Consider the following 22,456-nt stretch of genomic DNA (forward strand, 5'->3'; position numbering starts at 1 on the left):
TAAACTTGTAGGTGGCCATCAGATCACCCCTGAGCCTGAGCTTTTTCAGGCTAAAGAGCCCCAGGGCTCTCAGCCTGTCATCGTAGGGTCTGCTTCCCTGACCTCTGATCATGCGTGTGGCTCTTCTCTGGACTCTCTCAAGCTTCTCCACATCCTTTTTGAATTGTGGAGCCCAAAACTGGACACAGTACTCCAGCTGCGGCCTCACTAAGGCCGAGTACAGGGGGAGAATGACGTCCCAGGATTTGCTTGAGAAGCATCTATGGATGCAAGCCAGCGTTTTGGTCGTTTTACTAGACGCAGCATCGCATTGCAGGCTCATGTTCATCTTGTGGTCAATGATGACCCCCAAGTCTCTTTCTTGCATAGTGCTAACCAACATAGCACTGCCGAGCCTATAAGGATGCTGCGGGTTTTTTTTCCCAAGGTGGAGAACCTTGCATTTCTTGGCATTGAACACCATCAGATTCTCGTCCGCCCACTTGCTGAGCCTGTCCAGGTCAGCCTGGATCACCCGCCTGTCTTCTGGTGTGGATGCTTTGCCCCAAAGTTTGGTGTCATCGGCGAACCTGGCCAGTCCGCTTCTGACTCCAGTGTTCACATCATTAATGAAGAAGTTGAACAGTATGGGTCCAAGGACAGAGCCTTGGGGGACCCCACTGGTCACAGGACACTACGATGAGTGACTTCCATCAATTACTACCCTCTGGGTCCGACCCCGGAGCCAACTTTCCAGCCAGTGGATCGTGGAGGACCCAAGGCGACAATTGGCCAGTTTCTCTAAGAGGCAATCATGGGACACCAGATCGAAGGCTTTTTTGAAGTCAAGATATATGATATCAATCTCTTCTCCCTTGTCCAGGTGATAGGTCACCTGGTCGTAGAAGGAAATGAGATTGGTCAAGCAAGACCTACCCGCAACAAACCCGTGTTGGCTATCCCTTAAGATGTTGATGTCGGCCAGTCCATTAAGGATGGCCTCTTTAATAAACTTTTCTAAGATCTTCCCCGGGATAGAAGTCAGGCTGATGGGCCTATAGTTAGCCGGATCCACTTTCCTCCCTTTCTTGAAGATAGGCACCACATTGGCCTTCTTCCAGTCTTCGGGCACTACACCAGAGCGCCAAGAGTTTTCAAAGATCCGCGCTAGAGGCTGGGCTATGATGCTCGCCAGCTCCTTGAGTACCCTGGGGTGAAGATTGTCAGGGCCGGCTGACTTGAAGGTATCCAGCTTCTCAAGATGTTCCTTCAGAAAGTCAGCATTAATGGAGGGCAGGGGATCACCCTCACCCGGACTTCCCGGCCCTGTAACGGGCATGGGCGTCCCATGGGGCTGATGAAAGACTGACACAAAGTACCTATTTAATAGGTTGGCTTTTTCCTGGGCATCAGTTGTCAGTTGCCCCATCTGGTTCAGCAGGGGTCCAACGTTGCCCCTGCTTTTCCTCTGGCTCCCCACATATCTGAAAAAGGACTTTTTATTGTCCTTGATGCTCAAAGCTAGCTGAAGTTCAGTTGCAGCCTTGGCTTTCCTGGTCTGCTCCCTACAGGACCGGACCAGTGCAGAATAATCCTCCTTGGAGGTGACTCCCATCCTCCATCCTTTGTGGGTCTTTCTTTTTAGCCTCAGGAGGTCTGCTAGGTCCCTGGAGAGCCAGGGGGGCTGCTGTGCCCTCTTGGTGCCTTTCCTCCGAGATGGAATAGACTTAGTTTGTGCATTGAGGATCGCTCCCTTGAGGAGCAACCACTCTTCTTGAACTCCCCTCTCCCTGTGGTCATGGTCCCTTAGGGCCTCACTGACAAGCCTCCTGAGCTTGTCAAAGTCGGCTTTCCTGAAGTCAAGGACTTGCGTGTTGCTGACCGACTTACCAGCTTTTCGGCAGATGGTGAAGGTGATCAGCTCGTGGTCGCTGTCACCCAGCTTCCCATCGATCACTAGGTCGCCTAGTTAGTTGCTGCCAGCAGCCAGGCTGGCCCAGCAGCACAGTGGCTGCTATTTTTGTGTCGCCTCCAAGTTAGCACCTATAGCTGGTGTCCTGGTTGCACCAACCTTTTAGCTACACTATTGGGTGGGCTTGATTTCAGATTTCACTTACTCCAGTTTTGTGCTGACCTAATTAAATTAACTATAGTAAACAGTTTCCTGCTCCAGACGGGTGTAAGTAAATCAGGTCCCTACAGTTTATTTGTAAAAATCCTCAAATTGTTGCAGTATAAATTCCCAGCTCACTTGCTAATGCTTTCATGTCACTATGGTAAACACTGCATTTCTTCCATTAGTCTATTTTGATGGAAATGTATTCAGGAAAAAAAAAATTCAAAGTAAAATTCTTTTGATTTGTATACCAAAGGATTTAAGACTTCAAGCATTTGGGGTTATCTATAATATATGATCCTTAATCCTATAAATAATTTTGCACTGAGATGTAATGAGCTATCAGCTTTACTTTGTAGTTCAGAGGTCCACACTAAAACCAGGAAAAGAGTTATTTAAAGTCAGACTATTGGAATCAAGAATGGCAAATGATGCAACTAAGTGATCTAGCTGCTGCGACAGATAATTGCAATAGAAAAGATAGACCTTTGGAATCAAACTTAGAATCATAGAGACGGAGGGTTGGAAGGGACATCCAGAGGTCATCTAGTTCAGTCCCTTGCTTGAGGCAAGATCATCCCTATCCACACCATTCACTACAATCCATAACCTAAACTCTACATAAGATGACCATCAACTCTGACACAAAACAAACCTAACACCCTAATCTGCCAGAGGTAAAGCAGGGGAACCAATGCAGCCAACTTCCTGCTTCTATGAAATGTTGTCAATGTATGGACAAGAGACCCCAGGTAGAGGGCCACAGACCCCGCTACAGAAGAAGGCACAAATCCCTACAGTCCATACCAATCTGACCATGAGGCAAAATTCCTTCCTGTCCCAAAATATAGTGATCTGACCCTGAGTAAAGGGAAAAGACCCTCTAGCCAGCTCTGGCTTTGGTCCCAGCTCTGGCTTTGGTCCCAGCAGAAGCATTGGCACACCCCAGTCAGTCCCCAGCCTTGGCTGTAACCAATACACAGTGCCTCTGAGGGAGGCTTAAAAATACCCTGACATGAAGGACAAAGGGAGAGTGGTAACAACCAGCAAAGCCCAGAAGCATGGGAAATACCCATAGCAGAACATATGCATAGCTATGCCTAGATCATCCCCAACAAGTGGCTGTCCAATCTAGTCTTGAACACTTCCAGTGATGGAGAGTCCACAACTTCCCTAGGCAGTCTATTCCACTGCCTCACTATTCTAACAGTGAAGAAGTTTTTCCAGATATCCAATCTAAACTTACTTTGCCGCAACTTCAAGCCATTGTTTCATGTCCTCCTCTCTTCAGCAAGTGCTTTCCCTTTTCTTTATGGCAGTCCTTCAAGTATTGTTCACCTATGCTTTCAAATGTTTTAAATCTTGGAAGGAGGACTGTAGCTGCTTCTCTTGGTTAGTTTAAGACAGAGATGTCAGACTCATCTGGCCCCGTGGGCTGGATGAGTGGTATAGGGCCGGTCTGTGGGTTGGGCTGGGCTGGGCCCACAGGCTGGACCCACACTCTGATCCTGTTCTGGCTACTGTGGGCTGTGCTGCATGGCCCCAGAGCCACTGCAACAAGGCTGTGCTGCATGGCTCTGAAACATCCACCATGTGCAGTACAGCCCCAGAGCAGAACATGGCTGTTCTAAGGCTATCCTGCATGTGGCGGCCACTCTATGGGCATCACACAGGGCCATCTAGAACACCCCACATTCTGTCCATGGGTCACTCTGAGACCCATGGGCAGTAGTTGGGGCTGGATGATATGACTCCACAAGTCATATCTTTGATATATCTGGTTTAAGACAAAGTACTATGTCAGATCACAGGTCCCTCTAGACCATTATCCTGTCTCTCACAATGGCAGAGTGAGGATGCTAAGAGGAAGAGTATTTAAATAGGGCATATCCAGAATGATCCATCCTCTGCCACTCTCCTCTGATAGCTTCCAGCTTTCAGAGGCCCAGGAAGTCCTAATTTTGATGTTGCACTCCTAATGGAGGTTGAAGGATGGATCTGTCCTCCATGGATTTATCTAGTCTTCTTTTGAATCTGGTTAAATTATCAGCTTCCACAACATCCTGTGACAATGAACTTCACAAACTAATTATGCACTGCATGAAAAAGACCCTGCCATCTAATAATATAATTGTATGTCTTCTAGCTCTAGTACGGTGAGAAACAGTAAATAATTAACCTCTATATACTACTTCTGTACCTTTAAATGATTGTATAGACCTCTATTGCATCCCTTCTCTCCCATTATCTTTTTCCCCCTAAGCTGAACTGAAGTAAATAAAGGCTCAATATTCAATTCATTGGGGCTGAGTTCCTACCCTTTGTATCTAGTGCTCTGATTTTATTGAGAGAATTCAATTTCATTATTAAGAACAGCTTTCAAGAAAACCATATTCTAAAACATTTTCCAGAGCTGCTGTAAACATTTAGTAAAAGCTTACAGAATTAAATTAAGCAACAATCACATTTAACCCACTTTGCATGGTCTCTGATCTTCCTAAAGTGCTGTTGCACTGGTTTCTAAGGTATATGCTGATTAAACTTGTGCAAATACACACACACACACACACACACACACACACACACAGTAGTTAGTGACTAAAAAACTGTAAAATTTCATTTCAGGTTGACCCAATTTTTTTTGTGAATTGAAAGAAAATATTTTTTCATTTTGATTTGGGCATTTAAAACTTCTCTGTAAATTAAAGGAAAATAAGTTTGGAAAGAAAGTGCTAAATTTACAAAGGGAGTTAGATGCTATTCAAAAAAAACCAAGGAAAGTAGGAGATAGTTTTTCCCCTCACAATTTCACTTATGGGATTTAAGACCATGTTTCCCAATCCCCAAGAAGTGCTCTAACCACTGGAATATAAGGGCAGCAATGCTACCCTTTCTTTTCTTCTCCTTCGTGAAAGCTGTCCTAGTTTTCTTTTGTGCATCTAGCCTGAAAAATCAAAATGTTTCATTCTGGAAATATGAAAATTAACAGTTTCATTTGTTTTCATTTCTATCAGCCCAAATTTTGCCAATTTGACCTGAAATAGCATTTTTAGTGAATAAAAGATTTGAGATTTGCCCCACATGTGTACGCCAGTTCTAGCACTCTTAGCCCAGAGGGAGAAAAATTAAGAAATGTAAGAGAGTAGAAAATAAGTGTTTGTGGTTGAGTTTTTAAATGAGCTGAACAAGTGGCAAGACACAGAAGTATAGGCAACCTATTTCTGATAACAGCAGCGACAGAAAGTACCTTTACAGTGATGACAAATTCATGTGAAGGAGCTGTAGAAAGAGGAAGCCAGTTCAAAACAAGCAGAGACACAAAAATGGGCAAGAGGCACACAAAAGGGAAATGTTGAACTGGATTTTGTAATTCTAGTGAATATAAAAGGGGTGATGGCATTGCTGCCTGCTCACGATAGTTTTCATTGAGTAGGCAGCATTTCATGAGCAGCGTCGAAGACATGACAGTCCCCACCTCTCCAGCGCAAAATAGGAATGAGTGCAGAGCACCTGTTATGTTCTAAGTAGGTTCATCACTGGCATAGGCATCTATAGAATAACATACCCATAATCAGGACCAGACAGTTTCTCTCAGGGTTTAGTTCCTAATTCAAACACAAAATGCACAAAACAAACGGCAGTGACAGAAGTGATTGTTTGTTGTGTTTTTGGGCTATTGAAGCACTCTACAGGCATGCCCTGACAGAAGAGCAGGCCTGCCGAGTTCTTTAAAAGTGCTTAATCGTGTGACAATCTGAACCCTCATTACATGAGGGTTCAGATGAAGGTGCTCCAAAGTGAAGCACCTTCATTAACTTGTGTCAGCCCACGCTGGGAGCAGGGCTGAGCTGATACTGCCCAGCCTCACCCCCGGTGCAGTCTTCAGAATGGGAGGGAGAGGAAGAAGGGGAGGAAGCTGTTTAGAGTTTGCCCAGCTTGCACTGGAGGGTGGATTGGAGTCATCCGCCCCCCTCTCCCATCAGGTTCACTCTAATTCACCCGCCCCACCTTCCAGGGCAGGCTGGGCAAACCCCAGATGGAGCTTCCTCTGCTCCCTTCCCCCACTTCCCATTCTGAAGGCAACACCAGAGCTGCAAGGGACGAGGGGCAGAGCTAGGGGAGACCAGTTGCAGACATGCAGCTGCTCCAAACTGGAGCTTGATCTCCCAACCCCCTGGACCCAACAACCAATGTCTGTTGGGTCCAGGGGATTGCTGTAACTCCTGGTGCTTCCTGCAAAGCACCATGAGTTACTGTGGGGAGCACACATCTGTCAGAGCCCAGAGTTATTCCCCTGACCAAAACAGGCCTAGGAATTCACTTGCTTTCTACAGCTGTTTCAGGCCTTGAGAGCAGTGATTCTCAACGAGGGTGATACAGCACCCTGGGGTGCCTTGAGAGCCTTTTAAGGATGCTGCAGGGGTCTACACAGTGTTAACATAGTTAGATGTAAAAACATGATTCACAAGATAAACCCAGAGATTTCAGTTAGGAATTCATACTGTTAAAAACATTTTGACCTGTTGTAGCTTTCCCCAAGTTTTTTGCAACAGAAGAATTGCTCTATTAGTTTTTCTATAGTCAAAAAATTAGTGAAAGCTAAGAGCTAGCATTTTCTGAGGGGGTTTCTCAAACCTTAAAACATTGAGAACCACTGTTTTAGAGGAAACACCTTTATCCTTTCCAGCTGTTTCTGGTAACTGAACAGGACTGCATGCTTCCCATCTCTGACCCTTAAAAGCACAGTTTACTGTTACACTGAATCTGCCAGGTGTTGTTTATCCTATCCTTATTTTTCCCAGGGCAGAAGGTATATGCAGTGGAGTGGTTTGTTTCAACTGGATTTTTTTAATAGATACATTTATTGCAGAGAAGATGACATTAAGGAGAGGTACCTTGCACATGGAGCAGAAAGGAGTGAGGTCTGTGACAGGTTTCAGTTCCTGGCAGACTTACTTTCACAGTCTCAGACTGGCCCCCAAGAAAATTATGTCCCTGCACAGATGGGATTTACAGAAAGGCACAATTTTTATCTGGAGCATTAGGGAACCTTTACATATTCTGGGCCCAGGCCATGCAGTGACTTGACCATAAAGATCTAGACCTTGGACCTAACTCAGTGTTCTGTAAGAGCATTGTGAAGACAATGGAGGACAGGTGTGAGGCAGGTTTACAATGGCATATATTTCTGAGGGACATGCTGCAGAGTTCTGTACTTGGTGAGGTTTCATAAATCCTGAAGTCTTCATGCTCAAGTGCACTTCTGCACTTCAGCTGCCCAGGATGTGAAGAACTGAGGCCAGGTCATTGTGAGGAAAGATGGAGTGATATCTTGTAGTTAAGCAGAGATGGTAGACAGAATTATTCATGGATGCTGCTTTATAAGAGCCTAGAGTCAGTGAAAAATCCAATAGTATGTTTACACTATGGACTAAATTGCCTAATGTGGGTGTGTACCTTTGGTCAAAGAATACCAGTCCTCTCAGTGCTTCCCTTTACCCATTAGCTTCATTTCTGATTTGCTTGGTCTCAATTTTTATTGACTGTTCTTTCCATAAGTTGATCTCATCCAAGCACTGGGACATGTTGGTGCAAATGGAATGTAATGCACCAAATGGAATGGAATGTCTCAGAATGCAAGCAGGTTAATGGGGTGAAGGTAGATAAAAATCAGTGGAGGACTAGGGACTCACTTTTCTGGAATACCACACAGAGGAGTTTTCAGCAGAGATGCCAGCAGGTTGCAGAGAGACAGAAGCCTCTGAAGAATGATAATGCTCTTAATAGACAAAGGAGAGCAATTTCGTTGCTGGTGCCAGATTGAAACTAGATTGAAATACACATTCCTCACTGTTCCTCAGAGACTGATGATATAATGACCATGTGTTAGACTGTAGCTGAAACACTTTATGTTTCTGACATCCAAATTTACGGTCTTAGGAAATCAAAACCTAAAAATAAACAAAACTAATTGAAAGAATTTGTTCAAGTATATATACCAGACATAGATAATCTAATCTGAAATAAAATGTAAAAGAATGATGTAACCTGGGCGGTACTCCAAGAGGTACCCCCTCTCCAATTGAAGGGATCAAAGCAGGTGCACAAGCGCTGTGGGAGGTGTAGGGACTCTCCTCCCACTATAGATCAGAGCCAGATCACTAATGGGGACGTAACAATATACCTTTTAATGAGAGAACAGTACTGGGAACATAGCCAGTATAAACCAGGGGGTATAGGGGACACTACAATGCCCCGAGGTGGCAGGAGTCAATAAAGGTTAGACACTTACAATCACAGACATATTCATCCAGTTGACAAAAGACAGGGTTAACCAAAATATAAGACACAAACAATACAACAAACAATACTGGTTGGTGAAATATAAAAGGCACAAAATAGAGAATGTCAAATGACAAGGAATATAGGGCCTAAGTACCTGGAGGGGGAAAACACAATGGCCCCTTTCCACTGCAACAAGAATTTCTCTGTTAGTTCATTCACCCCCAAGTGACCCCAACTGTGACTTGAACTCAGATCTCTCACATAGTAGGCAGAACCGCTACCCCACAGCCACCAGTGCTAGTATTATACCCAGCTGCTAGGGGTCTTGACTTTTCAGGAGCCCTGGCCTCACCTCAAGCATCCTGATCTCTTATTGGAGGAGCTGGAAGCAGAGCTGGGAACCTCTCAGGTCACTGTTCAGATCCTTGCTGGAGCTAGGGAGCCTCTCCTGCCGGCCACAGCCTCTCGTAGGGGATGCTGGAGCCCAGCAGGGAGCCTCTCCTGCCAGCTGCATGCCACGCTGCTGAGGGTCCAACTGCTGCCTGCAGGTCCCACTTCTTCAGGCTCTTCTGAGGCAACTGCTCCCACCCCACTGGCCCAGCTCTTTGAAACACCTTCCTTGTGGTCCCTCACTGGTCTCCCTTGAGTCAGCCACGCTGCCCCTTTTATCTCCCTCCAGGTGACCCAAGGGGCCAATCAGGGGACATGGAGGGTGAGTCTCTGGGGCCTGATTGGTGAGGAAAGGGAATCCCAAGCCCTCCAATCATCTTTTACCCTTTCAAAACCCCTGGGCCAAATCATTAGCAGATTGGTGAGGAAAAGGAATCCCAAGTCCTCCAATCATCTTTTACCCTTTCAAAACCCCTGGGCTAAGTCCCTGCCAGCTAGCCCGTCACACTGATATATATCAAAAGAGAACATAATTCTTACTGAAGGATGAGGGAATGCAACCCATAAGCTATAAGGCTGCACTAAGCACAGGATTTGTTTTCAAGCTATTCTACAGAAAACCAATTAATATCATATACAATTGTCTGCATGCTCCACCAACTTGACAATAAAAACTCTGCAACACACACCTAAATGAGTCCTAGGGAAGGACTCCTCAGTGTGTACAGTGGCTGCATTATCCAAATGATGTGCTGTATATTGAAGTGAAATGTTTTTCATGTAGTGTACACCACACTAGATTATGCCACATCTTTGGCCACAGCCTGAAGTAAGGGACAATGCTGAACCCATAGTGCTTCAGGAAGTACATGGGAAGATGATTACCCTTAGACCCTTCTATGCAGCACAGATGAAGCCTCCTGCACACTGGTGCAGAGGCTGGAGGTTGGGACCGTGGCCTCCTTATGCATCCCTAGAGGAGTGTATAGACGGCCCCTGAATTCAGGAGATGCAAACTGGCCTGAGTTTAAAGGTGGTCCCAGGGAGTGTTCATAATAGAAAGCTTCCTTGTGCCTTCCCCTGGGGCTCATCTGCCCAAGTGTCAATCAGTGGGCCCCAGTGACATGGATATGTGTTAATTTTAATGAACTGCAAGAATTCTTCTACCATGTCAGATTTGTACACATCCTGTTTTTGAAAATAGTTGTTCATGTGCAATTTTTGTTCATCTTACTGCATAGCCTGAATCTACTGATTTACAGTCATTCAATATCTATAACAACTGCCAGTTTTAATTTCCACACACAAAGGCTCATATTCCCCTCTTGTAGAGGTTTATCTACATTGTGCACTGTTGTAATTCTCTTTGTGCTCAAGGTTGTGGCAATTAAATGCTATCATGGATACAGTATGTTTATTTTGTAACTCACTTGGTAAAACTTATTTAAAATGCATTTATTTCTAGGCTGAATCTTGAGTCTGGTATGTGTGCAGGTTCAATTCAAAATAAATTAAACATCAATCACAAAATATAGGAATAAATAAATCACCCAGTTACTGGGTTCAATCCCCTGCAGTGGCAGGCATCTATAGAATAAATGGTTGTCCAAAAGTGTCCATAAGAACATCCACACCATGGCCATGAAGCACCCTTAACACTGATTAGTGCAAAGAAAAACTACAATGTGAAATAGGAAAAGAGTGGGGCAGACAAAGGCACTACAATTTCCTGAAGCCCTATCTACAATGGCAGGGAATCTGCTGGGTGAAAGTTGCCTAGATAATCCTAGCAAGTGATCTACCATATTTTCTTGCATACAACATGCCCCCTTGTTGAATAAAATATGCACATTAGGCATTTATACATGTGCTTCGGAAGTTGGGGGGGGATGTTAATTAGTGTGGCTCTAATTAAAGCATCTAGAGTGTCTCATGGGGACACTTTTATCTAAAGCTCATTTGATGAGCTTTACATAAACCGCCCCGATCTCATTTTTAAGCATGGGGACACTGATGCATGAGACGCTGGAGGCTGCTGGAGCGTGGTAATTACCATGCTCCAACAGACTTGATTAATTGAGTCTGCTCCAATATGCTGTAATTACAGCATGTCGGAGCAGCCTCGCTGTTCATCTATTGGCGAGCCTTGATTTTAGAAGGCAGAATGAAAGAAAAAAAGATCTTTCCTTGCTTTGCAAGCTATTCCAGCACTTCACTCCTCTGAGAATTAGATGTTTTCTTCTAGCATCCAGTCTCATTTTAATCATAACCAATTTTATCTTTGGCTACTTAACTGAATAAAAATACTTATGTGAATATCTTGTCTATGAAGCACCTAAAAAGCTTTTGGTTCTATGTAAAAATAAATGTATTACACAGTGTGTTTTACATGCCACCCGAGGGCAAATCCAACAATAATTCACTTGTTCTGATGATATGCAAATTACCCTGGGGTATTTTATTTTGCAACTGCATATGGAAACTGCACACAGTATGTTCAGACTAACTGTAACAGGGCAGGCTGTCCTTAGCCTTCCACACCCAAAATAGGAATATGGAAGCCATGCTAATGTGGCTGGAGGGACAACACTGGCAGCAACAAGTGTTCCAGCAGCTCCAGCCTCAGCAGCAACACTTTCAGCAGAAATTGCAGGAGGAGCAGCAGCACTTCATGCTTTGCCTACTGGACCAAGGGAAGCCCAGCCCACAGGTAGGTGCCACTATTCCAACCCTGACAGAAGGGGGCAGAACTCTTACAAAGATGGGGCCAGATTCTGAGGCCTTTCTGAAAACATTTGAACAAGTGGCTGCAATGATCAATGGCTCCAGGTTCAGTAGGCCACTAAGCTTGCCCTTTACCTAACAGGAGAAGCTCAGGCATCATATCAAGCCCTGGGAACTGAAGCTGAATGTGGCTATGAAACCCTTAGACTGCTTGGGTCTCGCGCCTGAACTAGCATGGGTGATATACCCATGGTAGTCCAGTGAAGAATGTTTAATATAGACTTCTGGTCCTGAGTGGTTGCCTACCACTTCAAGCATCTTGTACTTGATAACTTAAGCCCAACTCAGCCACAGATATAGTAGAATTGATAAGCCTGGAGCAGTTTTGCCAATTATTACATATGGGACCTCAGAAGTAGGTTGCAAACACTGAGTTAGTGATCTCAAGGAGTCTGTTTGCCTAATAAAGAACTTCCTGGAGGATAAATTGGACCAAAGAGCTGGACTTCACAAGATATGAATCTGAAAGGGGGAGGAACCCCTGTGGCTTGGTAGCCTTTGGGTAGAGGACCTACACTAGATTCTGCAATCCTGCCCTGATCCCCAAGGATACAAAGGCAGGCTCACCAAAACTGGGCTAATGTGTCAGGAGCAGAGAAAGATCCCTTCTGAGATGTAATGCCAGTATGAGAGAAACAGAAGACCTTTGTCTGCTTTATGGGTGGGAAGCCCAGCCACTGGTGCAAGGATTGCCCACTAACAGACTAGAGCGATATACAGATGTGGATCTCTGAGGTATAGGCAGAAGCCCCAGGGCAGAGGACCTATATGGTCTCAATTAAAATAGGAGATACTAGGCCCTGAGTTGGAGCTGGGCTCTGAACAAAAATTTACCTATGAACAGCTTGTGGACCCCAACCAGCTAACAGTGATAGTATGCATATATATGATCTGCATCCATGGGGTGTTAGACCCTATCCTAGGACAAGTGTAAAGCTGACATTTGAGGGCCAGATAGAACTGATGGCAGTGGTGACTAGTGATCTATCTCACTTAGTGGTGATGGGTCAGAACCAGGGCCCAAAATGCTGTTTTACAACAAAAAGTAGGAAGGATCTGGGTAATAGTGACCACCTCAAGAATGGTTATATGATCACCTCTCTATGGACCGAGACCTTGTAGTGGTGGAGAAGCTTGTATCCCCCAATGATCCTCAGAGTAATGTCACCTGGAGTCTCACACTCCTGCCAGATTTGCTCATGGTGAACAGGACTGAAGGGCAGTTGCAGACAAAGTCACGGTCCAATCCCAAGTCCTCAGTGGCAGATCAGGCAGAAGGGTATGTCAGGATCTTGATGGCTGTAAAGACAGAAGAAGGCTGCAGCAAGATAGAGGTCTCCTGTCATCTAGGGTTCTGCCTTGCCACTGGGCACAGATCTCTACCTTGGCAAGATATGTGGTTGCTGTTTCTGCACACCGGCTTCCTTACATTAAGAAGTCACATGCAGGCTTCTACTGTGGGAAAAAAACATGTTCTCCTATACCAACCTCCATAAGCCTTGTGGCAATGGACTAGTAGTGACAGAGACAGGACTAGTGAATCTGTCAGTGTCCAGTCATGAATCTGCACACAGGTGGTTGGAATCTGATGGTCATCTTGCACCTGGGTTTACACAGGGGTGCAGTTCAGAAGCTGCTACCATGACTGAGCAGTCCTGTTCAGGATCCTCTGTGCTCACCCCACATGGGGAAGAGGCTAGAAAAGGTGCCCTAGTCTGTCTTATCTGCTCCTGGGTGGATAACTGTATCCAGTGGGATCACTCTTTCTGTGGTCAAAAACATCATAAGAAGACAGTGATTTTCACCACACGGAATGTTTGCACCTTGGTGCATAACCAAGACAATGAATGACCATTGCCTCCAGAGAACTAGGAAGATACATTAACAGTGCAGCTTTGAGCGAGATAAGACAATGGGATGAGGGTCAGCGGATGGAAGAGGGTGGAGGCTATGTGTTTTTTTGGAAGGGGAAACTGGCCCAGGAGAAATGCATTTGTGGCATTGGCTTCGCCATCAAGAATTAGCTCGTCAGTTAAATTATGGAGCTCCCTCTGGGCATTTATGAATGTTTTATGAAACTCCATCAAAAACTAGTTCACCACTGTTATCAGTGCATACAGCCCAATGCTTGAGGCTGACAACAATGCCAAAGAACAGTTCTACTTCAACTTCGACCGTGTTTTTTGGTGACTTCAATGACAGTCAGATGTGACCTAGAACTCTGGAGTGGCACCATTGGGAAGAAGGAGTAGGAAAAGCCAACTCCAACAGCATCCTTCTCCTGAGCATATGAGTGGAGCACAGTCTTATCATTACAAACACCATCTTTGGACAGAGACAAATCCAAGACCACATAGAGATACCCTTTCTCTAAGCACTGGCACCTCCCCAACTGTTATTGTTAAAGCCCACGATCTAATGGATATCCATATCATGGGAGCCATAAGAGCAACTGATGATTGCTGGTGGACAGATCACCGTCTTGTCAGATCTATTATGAGCATCTGGGTTGGTCCAAAACACCAAAAACAGCCAAAAGCAATGTGAAAGACTCTCAATACCAAATCTTTTCAAGACCAGAAGGTCTGTTAGGCTCTTTAACAGTGTCTCCATGAGAAGCTCTCTGTCCTGTCCACAAATGAAGGAAATATTGGGGAACTCTGAAAGGGGCTTAAAACTGCTGTTCATATGGCCTGTGCTGAGTCCATTGGCTATATCACACATCAAAAGTAAGACTGGTTTGATGAGAGTGATGTGAAGATCCAAGCACTGCTTGACCAGAAGAGAAAGGCTCATTCCTGTTGGCAAGATGACATCTCATCTCAGCCGAAGATGTTTAAGTCAGCAGGCCCAGATGAGCTCCATCTGAGGGTACTGAAAGCACTGGCTGACGTCATTGCACAGCCACTGGCGGGAATATTTGAACGCTCATGGTGCATGGGCCAGGTCCCGGAGGACTGGAAAAGGGCCAATGTGGTCCCCATTTTCAAGAAGGGGAGGAAAGAGGACCCAGGCAACTATAGGCCAGTCAGTCTCACCTCCATCCTTGGCAAAGTCTTTGAAAAAATTATCAAGGCTCACATTTGCAAGAGCCTGGCAGGAAAAATTATGCTGAGGGGAAACCAGCACGGGTTTGTAGCAGGTAGATCATGCCTGACTAATCTAGTCTTTTTTTATGACCAGGTTACAAAACACCTGGATGCAGGAGTAGGGGTTGACGTCGTTTACTTAGACTTCAGGAAGGCCTTCGATACAGTATCCCATACCATCCTGGTGAACAAGTTAAGAGGCTGTGACTTGGATGACTGCACAGTCCAGTGGGTGGCGAATGGGCTAGAGGGTCGTACCCAGAGAGTCATAGTGGATGGGTCTGTATTGACCTGGAAGGGTGTGGGCAGTGGGGTCCCGCAGGGCTCGGTCCTTGGACTGATACTCTTCAATGTCTTCATTAGCGACTTGGACGAGGGAGTGAAGTGTACTCTGTCCAAGTTTGCGGATGACACAAAGCTGTGGGGAGAAGTGGACACACTGGAGGGCAGGGAACAGCTGCAAGCAGACCTGGACAGGTTGGACAAGTGGGCAGAAAACAACAGAATGCAGTTCAACAAGGGGAAATGCAAAGTGCTGGACCTAGGGAGGAAAAATGTCCAGCATACCTACTGCCTAGGAAATGACCTGCTGGGTGGCACAGAAGCGGAAAGAGATCTTGGAGTCCACTAGGACTCCAAGATGAACATGAGTCGGCAGTGTGACGAAGCCATCAGAAAAGCGAATAGCACTTTATCGTGCATCAGCAGCTGCATGACGAACAGATGCAAGGAGGTGATACTTCCCCTCTATCGGGCGCTGGTCAGACCGCAGTTGGAATACTGTGTGTAATTTTGGGCACCGCACTTCCAGAGGGATGTGGATAACCTGGAGAGGGTCCAGAGAAGGGCCACTCATATGGTTAAGGGCTTGCAGGCCAAGCCCTATGAGGAGAGACTAGGGCACCTGGACCTCTTCAGCCTCCGCAAGAGAAGGTTGAGAGGCGACCTTGTGGCTGCCTATAAGTTCATCATGGGGACACAGAAGGGAATTGGTGAGGTTTTACTCACCAAGGCGCCCCTGGGGGTTACAAGAAGTAATGGCCATAAGCTAGCAGAGAGCAGATTTAGACTGGACATTAGGAAGAACTTCTTCACATTTAGAGTGGCCAAAGTCTGGAATGGGCTCCCAAGGGAGGTGGTGCTCTCCCCTACCCTAGGGGTCTTCAAGAGGAGGTTAGATAGGCATCTAGCTGGGGTCATCTAAACCCAGCACTCTTTCCTGCCTATGCAGGGGGTCGGACTCGATGATCTATTGAGGTCCCTTCCAACCCTAACATCTATGAATCTATGAATCTATGTATCAGCTCATCAAAGCTGAAACACAAAGAAGGATTCAGGAAATAAAAAATCAGTGGTGGCAAGATAAAGCCAAGGGGATCTAACTCTATGCTGACAAACATGATGTACATAACTTACTTCAGGCAATGAAAACCATCTGCAGCCCAACTTTCCACAGTCCTCATTTCCTGTGATTCAGGAGCATCAGGCCACCCTGCAAAAACAATGAATGTTAAGATGTAAGCCAGATGTAAAGAACACTTTGAGGCACTCCTGAACTGTGATGGATACCACCATTGAGTCCAAAGCCCTGAAAGAGGATCCCGAGCCAACCCTTTTATCCTAAAAGAAATCTGGTGTGCCATCAAGGAAACCAAGAGCATGGCTATTAGGCTGGATGGCATACTTGCTGTAATCTACAAGGCTGGTACTAAGACTCCATTCTTCAAATTAGGAACAATGAGGAGCTCCCTGGGGACCTCAGGAATGTCAACATAGTAACTATCTTCAAAAAAGGACATAATAAGTCTGTCTGTCAGAACTATCAAGGTATCACCCTCCTTTCCACAGCAGGGAAAATACTCTTCTGCATCCTTCTGAGCCATCTTCTACCTCTTGCTGAGAAAGTCCTGTCAGAATCTCAGAGTAAGTTCAGATTATCCTGTGGGGCAATTAACATGATCTTTGTTGCCTGCCAGATTCAAGAAAAGTGTTCGGAACAACATCAGGACCGGTATATGGTTTTCATTGACCTTACTAAGGCCTTTGATTTGATTAATCATGGAGCCCTATGAAAGTACTGGCCAGATTTGGATGTCACGGAAGTACATCAAGACCCTGAGGCTTCTCCATGACCAGATGACTGCAACCATTCTTTGTAGTAGATTGGAGACAGACTTATTTGTCATCTGAGCTAGGGTCAAGCCAGGATGCATCCCAGCTCTGTTCTCCAATAATTTGACTGTCATCCTGGCTCTCATTAATGACTGCCTTCCTTCTGGAATTGACACTGAATACCAAATCGATGGAGGACTCTTCAGCTTGGGACATTTTCACTTGAAGACCAAAGTACTCAAAACAACCATCCTTGAACTTCAATGTACTAGTGACTGTGCACATTGGGGAAAACTTCCACACCATGCTGGATCTCTTTGGAGAAGCCTACCAAACTTTGGGCCTCTCTCTCAACATTGAGAAGACCAAAGTGCTTTATAGTTTGCCCTGGTGCTGAATGTATCTCAGCATGTCTTTATTCATTGCAGTCTCTGGAAAGACACCAAGATCCAGGTCTACAATGGAAAAATCATCCCCGCTCTCCTCTATAGATGTGAAATGGGGATGACCTACCATTACCATCTCAAGAGCCTGGAGAAGTATCACCAATGATGCCTCCAGAAAATCCTCTGCATCAAATAGGAACGTTGACTCAAACACCAGCATCTTTGTTGAAGCCAGTGTTACCAGCATTGAGTCAATGATCCTCAAGCATCAACTTCACTGGACCTGACATTGTGTGCAGATGCCTCACTCTTGCCTCCCAAAACAAATGCTGTACTCCCAGCTTAGTAATGGCCTGAGAAAATGCTACAAAAACACTTTGAAGGCATACCTCAAGAAAACAGATGCTGTCAATAAGATTTGGGAGAAGCTGGCTGCCAACCGACTCCAGTGGCACCACAACCTTACCCAAGCAGCAGCTCATTTTGAGGTAAAATGTCTTGCCCTCAAAGCTGAGAGAGCAGAGGAAGGAAAAGGAGAGGAATCCCAGCCTGCAGCTTAGTCTCCTTCTGTGGATGGATCTGTGGCTCTAGGATTGGACTCCCAAGTCACCACAAGACTCATCAGTGAGCCATGGTAGAGACCATCCTTGGATCAAGGGATTATCACCTATGGGTCCTTGCCTACCTCATGTTGGAAATGCCAAATGTTCAGAAGGGAAGCACTCTCAGCAGAGGCCTGGTAAAAGACTGGGTAAAGGTGCTGGCATACAGTTTGAATTAGGACCTAGGGAAGAGTCCACAGAATTGTGCCCCTCAGGCAAAGAACCTGAGCAAGGTCATCCCCATAGTAGAAGGGTCTGATTTTATACAGAGGCAGAGGGAAGACCCAGACTTTGTTCCACTCTATTGTCAGGTCCCTGGTCCACCCACAGTTTAAAATGAACTGTCTGGCAGTGGCAGCAGCGTTTCTAGTCAGGCAGCTGATGAGGGAGTCAATTGACTTCAGGGCTCGTTATTATCTGCCCGATCCCTTCTTAAAACTTCATTTCATAAGTATTAATGACCCTCTCTTCTTTCTAATGGCCTTGATTTTCTACCCATCAGGATGTCCTTCCTTCTGCCATTCTGTGGTCTGTTAGGGCTCTGCTACACATTCAAATTAAAGCTGGATAGAAACCAGCTATAGAGTTCTTACACATTTTCAAGCACTAACTTTATAGCTGGTTAGCAGTTTTTACAGCTGGAAAGTAATTTTTATCATGTGATAATTTCTGCATATGGGTGGCCAGTCTAAATTTATTGCACGATTCACCCATTAACAAGGTGATAATTACTTTGAACTTGTGGCTGGTCTTACTTTGCAGGTGTGGCCAGTATAAATTTATTTCACAATTCAACTGTGAATTGCATAATATATGTAAGGTATAGCAGGGGCCTCGCTGCTTCTATTTCACAGACCTGCAGATTGTTTTTGAACACATTCCAATTAAGTTATGTTTGTTTCTGCTCCAATCTTAAACAGAATAACACAGCCCTGGACCCCTTGCATTAGTAAAGTTTCTAGTTTAGTTTAAATGGGAATAAAATATGTATTGTGTTATCTGTGATGATGGACCTTATTTGAGTCACTCCCAAGCACTGAATTAGGTGGAGAGACCCTGGCACATGCCTACCCTTGAATGCGCCAGGTTGCAGTCCCTTTTTTGCCTCCTCCAGAACCTCCTGCTGAAGTTCTGGTTGCATGACTCCCTGCCCCTTTTTTGTTATGTGCTCCCTATCTGTGGCACTCCCACATCTGGGACCTCCTGGTCAACCTCCTCCTGACCAAGATGGCAATATACCTGACCAGGAAGGAGGCCCTGGCTGGGAGAACTCTGGGGACTGCAGGGCCATTTTCCTGTCCTTGGTCTTTTCACATCTCGAGGCAGTTTCACTGGGCAGTGTCAGCTGGATTCTTGGATGCATTCAAAGACCAGTGCCCACGTTCTGGTGTTCTGTGCTCAGTCCACCCCCTCAGTGTGCTCGTTCTGAACCTTTGACCCTCACCTCTTCACTTATTTTGCATTTTATTTGTCCCAAGCAATCAGTGATATGCCCTCAGTGGCCCCCCACATCAAGGGGGTGGGTGCTCATAGCCCAGTTTGATGGGCTTTGACTCTCATCCTGTAACAGCACATCAAAAGGCCTGGCCATCTACCAGACCAGTTGGAATTAGTCAGATATGTCACAGAATCCTAGAAAATGAGAGCTGGAAGGGACCTCAGGAGGTCATCTAGTCCAGTGGTTGTCAACCTTTTTTGTACCATAACCCATTTGTAAACATCAGTGGCCATTCCCAACCCAGTGCTCCTCGCGCCCAACCTGCTGCCTTCTGCCACAGTGTGCGTGGTGGGGGCAGAGAGGGGGCAAGCAGCCCCTCACAGGCTGGAGCTCTGCCAGACTGCAAGGGGAAAGCCCTGGCTTCCCACATTTTTTTTCTTTAAAGGAGAATCCATTTTTAAAGTTTGTTTGCAACCCTTTTGTATATTCTTGCAACTCACTTCTGGGTCGTGACCCATGGGTTTAATAACACTGATCTAGTCCAACCCCCTGCTCAAAGCAGAACTGGCCCCAGTGACAGGCAGAAACATTAGGTGCTTAAAGGAACTGTGCTTGACAGGCTTGAAAAGCCGGGTGAAAGCTTTAGTTCCAAGTGACCAGCACCATACCTAGACTCCTGGCACCCACAGGCAAGCTTTTAGTATTGCCCCCCCCTTCACTGGAGATGATAATAATAATAATAATTAGCATTTTGGGGACCCCTTTTCTGCCTGGGCCCCAGGCAGCTACCTGGCTCACCCATGCCTGTGTCCAGCCCTGCAAGTGGCTTGAGGTGCCTGAGAGGTTATGAGGATGATATGTTTGGACTTAAAACACATCAATTCCGCCTCATCCCCACTTGCTGTGCTCAAGCCCCTTTCAGCAGCGTTTCTCAACAGGTGGATTGTCCTTTAAAGTAGAAAAATGTGGGAAACAAGGCCTTTTCCCTTGCAGTCTGGCAGAGCTCCAGGTTGCGAGGGGTTGCTTGGAGCCCCCAATGCCCCACACAGCGGGGGCAGCGGGTTGGGAGTGAGGGGCACTGGGTTGGGACTGGCAGTACCATAACAAGGGGGAGGGGTGAGTGGGGCGATCGCCCTGGGCACTTAAGTGAAGGGGCAACAACAGGCGGTGCCCAGCTTGGGCAGGGAGTGGGACGGAGCAGCAAGCGGCAGGCTTGGGGAGGTGCTGGGACCAGGGAAGGGTAGCTCCAGCCATTGTGTGCACTCCTGGCCAAGCTTGGGTGGGATTTGCATGCAGGGCTGGGGTGAGCTGCCACTATGGGCTTTGCCCTGGTGCCAAACTTTGTTGCTACAGTACTGGGGACTGGCCACTGATGTTTGCAAATGGGTCCTGGTCCAGAAAAGGTTGAGCACCACTGCCCTACAGGATTGAGGCCTGAGATGTCTTTATTTTTTAATCTCCTCAGTAGCTTTCCTGATGAGGGGAGCCCGAGCCCACGCTCTTTGGCAGCTCACAAAGCCTGTCTCCCCCCGCCCGCGGCCGGGCTGGGGGAGGCGCGGGGGTCCTTGCCCTGCCGAGCAGGGGCGGGCGCGGCGCGGGGGTCGCCTGTGCCAGGGCGGGGCGGGGGCTGGCAGCTCTCGGCGGGGGAGTGGCTGTGGCGTGGCGTGGCGTGGCGTGGCGTGGCGTGGCGCGGCGCGGGCTGGGCGGGTGGGGCGGCTCTCGCTGTCCCGGGGCGGGCCGGAGGATGTGGTGCGGGGCCGGCGGCGCGGGGCGAGGTGAGGCCGGGGCGGGGGGATCCCGGCGGTGCATGTGCATGTGCGTGCGTGTGCGGGGCCGGAGCAGCCCGCGCCGCCAGCCCGCCCGGCTCGGGGCAGCGCCGCCGGGTCCCGGCCGCCGAGGAGGCGCCGCCGAAGCGCTTCCCCGGGGCTGCGGCTGCTCGGAGGCGCCGCGACCGGGACGGGGCCCAGGCTGCGCGGGGTGGGGGGAGACTCCTCCGGCCGCGTGGCTGTGCACCCCGGGGCTCGGGGGCAGGGGCAGGCTGGCCCCCGAGCCTGGCCAGGGCACAGCTGTGTAAGGCGGGGCTTCTCGAGCAGGCTGGCACCCAGGGGTGCCTTGAGATCTGGAGTGCTTTGGGGTCCTCCTGGGTGCCTTGGGATTGTGGGGTCCCCTGAGATCTCCTGTGGTGTCTTGGGATCCTCCCAGGTGCTTTGGGGTCCCCTTGGGGTCCCTTGAGATCTCCTGGGTACCTTGGGATTGCAGGGTCCCCTGAGATCTCCTGGGGTGCTTTGGGGTCCTCCTGGGTGCCTTGGGATTGTGGGGTTTCTTGAGATCTCCTGGGTGCTTTGGCATCATGGGATCCCTTGAGATCTCCTGGGGTGTCTTGGGGTCCTCCTGGGTATACTGGGATCATGAGGTCCCTTGAGAAATCCTGGAGTGCTTTTTGGTCCTCCTAGGTGTCCTGGGATCCTGGGGTCCCTTGAGCTCTCCTGGGTGGTTTGGCATCGCAGGGTCCCTTGAGATCTCCTGGGGTGCCTTGGGATTCTCCTGAGTGCCTTTAGACCATCTGAGGGAGCTGTCACTGTTAGCGCTGCTTACCATACACGATGGGCAAGGTTGAATCTAGAGATTGCTGTAGGACTCCCATAGCGGCAGGCTTTCTGCCTGTGTTGCGACAGAACCCCGCTTTATTTCTTTTCTGTAGGCCAAAAAAAAAAAAAAAAAAAAAGTGAAAATGCAAAGCTGGTACATGCCGACAGGTGCCTTGAGTATATCCAAGGATGCCTTGAGTCTAGAAAGGGTGAGAACTGCCTGTGTAAGCTTTTGGTAGGCAGTAGCCTACTTTTTGTCAGGTGCTGTGAACCAAGTAAAGTTTGACAACGTAGGTGGTTGCCTGCCAAACCACATGCATTAGTCTCTCAGGCAGTGGTTCTCAACCTGCTTTAAGCTTGAGGCACCCCTAATTAGACTCAAGGCACCCCATGGAAAATGGCAGCTCTTAGCTGTCACTTATTATTTCTCTGAGCAATTCTTCTGTAGCAAAGAACACAGAAGTACCACAGCTGGGTAGGTGGCTTTTGACAGTGCAGATTCTATTTGAAATCTCCGGGTTTATCTTGTGAATCATGTTTGTACATCCAACAGTACTAACGTTGTGTGACATCCTTGAAAGGATCTCAAGACACCTGATTGAGAATCACTGCTGTAAAGGCCTGAAGCAGCTGCAGGAAGCAGGTGGATTCCTAGGCCTCTGTAGCCTTTGGAATTGCATGTATTCC

At 47.2% G+C, this 22,456-nt stretch overlaps 1 protein-coding gene across 4 annotated transcripts in view; it reads left to right on the forward strand.

Annotated features, from left to right (window-relative positions):
• Positions 1-20,893: 20,893 nt before the first annotated feature.
• Positions 20,894-22,456, forward strand: part of DISC1 (DISC1 scaffold protein) — a 376,514-nt gene continuing 374,951 nt past the window's right edge. For all 4 annotated transcript variants that reach the window (XR_009455877.1, XM_059715412.1, XM_059715415.1 and 1 more), the window contains exon 1: positions 20,894-20,956. The gene's annotated coding sequence lies outside the window, so the exon portion shown is untranslated. The remainder of the gene's footprint in view (positions 20,957-22,456) is intronic.

Source organism: Alligator mississippiensis, chromosome 1, assembly GCF_030867095.1.
Source record: "Alligator mississippiensis isolate rAllMis1 chromosome 1, rAllMis1, whole genome shotgun sequence".
Taxonomy (NCBI): Eukaryota; Metazoa; Chordata; order Crocodylia; family Alligatoridae; genus Alligator; species Alligator mississippiensis.